At 39.7% G+C, this 5,257-nt stretch overlaps 1 protein-coding gene across 3 annotated transcripts in view; it reads right to left on the bottom strand.

Moving 5' to 3' along the window:
* The window catches only part of PXDNL (peroxidasin like), a 381,495-nt gene extending 376,519 nt beyond the window's left edge, over positions 1–4,976 (bottom strand). For 2 of the 3 annotated variants that reach the window (XM_017872754.1, XM_017872752.1), the window contains exon 1: positions 4,674–4,976. The gene's annotated coding sequence lies outside the window, so the exon portion shown is untranslated. Of the gene's footprint in view, positions 1–222; positions 316–4,673 lie in introns of all 3 variants that reach the window. The other variant, XM_017872753.1, reaches the window with a different exon arrangement.
* Positions 4,977–5,257: the final 281 nt, after the last annotated feature.

The following is a 5,257-nucleotide window of genomic DNA, read 5'->3' as shown; positions in this document are numbered from 1 at the left end:
AAAAAAAAAAAAAAAAAAAAAAAAAAAAAAATCCCTGAAGACTTAAATAACAACTTAAGAGGTTATTTTAAATGCATTGGTTAAAACAATAAGACTAAAACTTGAAGCTGCATTGAGTTTATCGGCCCTACATGTATTTTCTTGCTTTCAATGGTTTTCAACGATTTAATTTCAGAAATGCCGTTTCATCTCTTTAATACTCAGTACCTCTGAATTACGTACATTTTTCTTGTATTTCCTATGTACTAGGAGCAGGATTTAAGTCATTGCCTCTTTTCCTCCAACTATTGCTGAGAAGGCACTCTATTACATACCCTAAAAAGACAAAAAGATTGCATTGTGGCTTTGTGAATCTGCTCAGTGACGCATGAAACTCAGGCTGACTGGTGCCAAGATGGATTCGATGACTCAAGCTGAATAGCCCTGGGAGCTGGAATCCCTCAGCACTCGTTAACTGAAACGTAAAGGAAATAATGGCAAATTGACTGCCTTGAATCGAGCATAAAGGAGAATGCCTGAAATAATTAGATGCCATGACTTTGGAAAGAGAAACTTCTTACAGATTGCTTCCTTCAGACAACCTCGGACTCAGGAGTTTTGTATTGTTCACTTAACATAAGTGACTATGATTGCATTATAAGTTCTCTAGGGAAAGCAGCACACTGAAATGGATTATATCATGAATTTAGCCTGGATGAAAGTCCTTGCTCTGAAATTCCAAGTAGCATTGGGTGGCTATCGGGGCAACTTTCTGTGCTGAGGAGCAAGGACCTGAGCGTCAGGGGTTTGGCTCCTGGTCCTGCCGTATCCATCATGGCAGCAAAAGTGACTGCCCTGTGGGCGCTGTGCAGCCTTCTTATACTTTGCCATGTTAGACTGGCATGCCGCTCCTATTTTATATAAAATGTAACTGAATATTAACTTGCCCAAGCACAAACCAAGCGTGGTTTCAGGTCCAGATTTGTCTCATTCCAAAGTGTTTAGTTAACGCTCTGCTACCCTTTGTTACATTGTGGACAAATTACATTATTTTCTCTGACTTAGATTCCTTAATTCGATGACCTGGAAGTCCTTCTCTAGTAGAAATGGTAAATGAGTCCTTGGGAAATTGAGAACTAGCTCTGAGCTATTACCTGCCGTTTATTCTATATGGCCCATCATTTGCTAAGCACTCTCCTACTTCTTCAATGCACCTGTTCCATACCCTTGTCACTCACTTGCTCTTATAAACCCTAGTCATTTCTCCATTTGGAGCACTGATGCTCCCCTTGGCGATGGTCTGAATGTCTCCCCTCCAAAATTCAGATGTTGCCAATGTGATGGTATTAACAGGTAGGGCCTTTAAGAGGTGATTAGGCCACAGAAGCTTCTCTTTTGTGGATGAGATTAAGGCCCTTAAGGCTTCCTGCAGCATTGGATTCGCTTGCTTTTCCACCTCCTGCAACCTGAAGATATAGCATTCCTTCCCTCCAGCAGACATAGCAACAAGCCACCACCTTGGAAGCAGACAGCATCCCTCATCAGACAACCAAACCTGCCAGCCCTTTGATCCCAGACTTCCAGAACTGTGAGACACAAATTCCTGTCCTGTAGAAATTGCCCAGACTCGGCCAGGCGCGGTGGCTCACACTAATCCCAGCACTTTGGGAAACTGAGGTGGGCGAATCATGAGGTCAGGAGTTCAAGACCAGCCTGACCAATATGGTGAAACCCTGTCTCTACTAAAAATACACAAATTAGATGGGTGCGTTGGCACGCACCTGTAGTCCCAGCTACTCGGGAGGCTGAGGCAAGAGAATCACTCAAACCTGGGAGGCAGAGGTTGCAGTAAGCTGAGATCACACCACTGCACTCCAGCCTGGGCGACAGAGCAAGATTCCGTTTCAAAAAAAAAAAAAAAAAAAAAAAAAAAAAAAAAAAAAAAAAAAAAAAACACTAGAAGAAAAAAGACACAAAAAAAAGAAATTGCCCAGACTCATAATCTGTTATAGCAGCACAAACGACAACACCCTTCAATGGTTTTCCTGCTGCAAGGGAGCTCCACTTCAGTCAATACAGAAAGAAGACTTTCTAAAAATCACACATAAGGATTCTTAACCCATTACATCTCTTACAATTCTTATCTGGTCATCCATTGCATAACATTCAATAATCTGTGTTTGGAGCAAGTTACTAACAGCTCTAAGCCTTTGTTCCTCCTTATAACAGGGTTAAGATAATCACATGGAAGAATAGATATAGATGGTAAGTCCCCAGTAAACATTCCTTATTACTCAGATTATTGTTGATTCTGTTACTGACGTTGTTATCTTTACCTCTGAAGAATGCTCCACTTGCATCTTCTAAACCCTTTGGTGCCTTCACCTATGCTGGCCATTTGCTCTCTGATGAGTGTCCATTTTCTCTGTGGTTCTCCCAGGATGGACTCACCTTTCTATTGTTTTTTTTTTTTTTTTTTTTTGAGATGGAATCTTGCCCTGTCGCCCAGGCTGGAGTGCAGTAGCACGATCTCGGCTCACCACGACCTCTGCTTGCTGGGTTCAAGCAATTCTCCTGCCTCAGCCTCCCGAGTAGTTAGAATTACAGGTGCATGCCACTGTGCCCAGCTAATTTTTATATTTTTAGTAGAGATGAGGTTTCACCATGCTGTCCAGGCTGGTCTCGAACTCGTGACCTCAAGTGGTCTGCCCACCCTGGCCTCCCAAAGTACTAGGATTATAGGCGTGAGCCACCATGTCTGGCTGGACTCATCTTTGACCACCAGTCCTCCCTAACCTGTTCTCCACCAGAACTGTCTAGCTGCTCCTATCTGGTGTAGAATTACCAAACCATGTGGAAATAATGTATCTGTTGCCAAATGCCTCCAGCTCTTCTATCACAATTAGTTTTTTGAATAATTAGGATAGGTTCATTTTCATATTCTTTCCTCATCACTACATATTATCCAGCTCAGTGTCATATAACCCTTGGCCAAGTAATAAATATTCTTTGATTAATGAAAAAGAAGATCAATAAGTAACCATGTCAAAAATTTTTTCAGACAACCCAGGAATAAACACCTCAGGGCTGAGAGTAGCATTCCAGGTGGGAATCGGCTCCTGAAATGGGTCAAGATACAAAGAACAAGGAACCAGAGAGCACAGAGGCTTATCCTCTTAACTGAATCATTAAGCCAAAACAGTTCCAGTTGCAGTAGCTGCAGGATTCAAACAGGATTGTTTACTTGAAGCTCTAATTTAGAAGATGAAAGCCTACTCCCAAAGCCTTCGCTTGGTTTCTAATTACTTTTCCCATTTGTTTTGGTGAAGTGGAGGAAAATACTTAGTAAGCATTTTTGTTGCCAACTAATTGAGTAAGTTTCCGTTGTTCAGAGCCTCGCATAAAAGCCTCTCGTCACCCTGCATACCTCTTGGTCATTATCACATGATCTCCGGATTATTCTTTGACATAGACGGATCATCTGTGTAATATATTACAAACGTTTCCTGTCATCGACCATATCATTATTCTCTGCTGCTTAAAGCAACAGAAAAAAAAAAAAAAAAAAAAATGTATTCGTCTACTCCATTCAGGAGAAGAGAAATTTCTTGAATTGTCTGATGAGGATTTAGAGGGCTAACCTAGTTAAAACCTAAAGACTTTCTTGATCACACAGTGACTGACCAGTTCCAGTGCATAAAATGACTCAATCCACAGTTATCTGAGAGCCTTGCTTATAAAACATCATTTTGTGCTATGTTTCCGGTATGCAACAGAACTGATAGCTCCTGTATTAATTAATGGACTTAGGTGTTGAAAAGTTAAAAATAAATGAGTAAATAACAATTATTTTGAAGTCACTGTTTCCAAAACTGATGGCTTTTACTTAGGAAATAGGCTAAAACATAATGTAGAATGGTGGTTTCTTCTAAATAGACATATACTACTTCATATAAAATCTTTTCCCAAAATAAAATCTTTGGATAATTTGTAACTTTTCTAAAAGCACACTAATTTATCATTCCACAATGAAAGTAAATATGGAAACTCAAGGATCTGGCACTAAACCTTAAGCATAGCTGGGTTCCAGCTAATACTGCTACTAGGAACAGGGCTTCCTTCCTCAGAAAGGCCATGATTAATTCCTGGAGTATGTGCTAAATAACCATAAAGAGTTTGCAGGGCTTAAAAATCACATAACTAAGAAGGGCCATAAAGATTTTCTCATAAAACCTCTTGTAAAGAGAAGGCATGTTGCTCACAGAATATTGTGTATGAAGAAGGATATCTTTGGATCTCCATTCCCACATAAAACATTATTCTTGAAGCATTTGTCCTGACACGCTCCAGCTCTCCTCAGTATAAGGAGAAGTAGGAGGCATATGGTGGATCTTCAAGAACCCAACTTGAAGGAGAATTACATTCTTGGGTATCTTAATATCATCACTTCTCAGACTTGTTTCTTCAGTGGAGATCACTGAAACGCTTAGAGCATAGCACCTGCTCATCGTGTTGTAAGGGGTTACTTACACATTTAGTCCACACCTATTTTTGTGTGTCCCAAAGGTATTCTGTAGAATTTAATATTAAAAAATAGAATCTGATAGTGATTTAAAAATTACTACTTATTTTAACTGGATTGTTTTGACTACATAAAACCAAACTCAACCTATTAATATTTGTTTCATACCTACCACATGCCTGACGTTATTCTAAGTTCTGGAGAAATGATGAGTGAGACATGAATCTTTGAAGAAAATGGCTTCAAAGAATCTGGTTTGGCAGAAAAAACATATAAGCAAATAGTCCCAACAACTCAGACGGATGCAATCCTATGATCGAGGTAATGCAGAGGAAAAAACTGGCACTTTTCCCACTCTAAAGTTATAAGCATTCCTTCCTTCCTTTTAACTGAACATTTATTTTAGGCTAGACAATGCATCCTCTTTATTTTGAAGCCTGGGAAACGGGCTGTTACAGTGGACAGAGTACACACATATTGGACAGAGAAACCTGCTCAGAAGTTTAGGCCTCACACTATAGTATTATGACATCAGGTAATTTGCATAAATCCCTTAAGCCCCAGTCTTCTTATCTACAAATAGGAATTCCATGAGATATTATGATGCATATAGATCACCTAAAACACCTTAGGTCAGTCATAGGTCTTGTGCAACCTTGAACAAATTACTTAACAAATCATTTGTAAATAGGAGTAGGATTTGCTAAATCAGGGGTGGAGAATACAGAGATTGCTGACATTAAGTGACTGACACAT

The sequence above is a fragment of the Rhinopithecus bieti genome, unplaced genomic scaffold (assembly GCF_001698545.2).
Source record: "Rhinopithecus bieti isolate Rb0 unplaced genomic scaffold, ASM169854v2 scaffold_6979, whole genome shotgun sequence".
NCBI lineage: Eukaryota > Metazoa > Chordata > Mammalia > Primates > Cercopithecidae > Rhinopithecus > Rhinopithecus bieti.
Note: the sequence above shows the minus strand (reverse complement) of the source record. Positions and strands in the feature narration are given on the sequence as shown.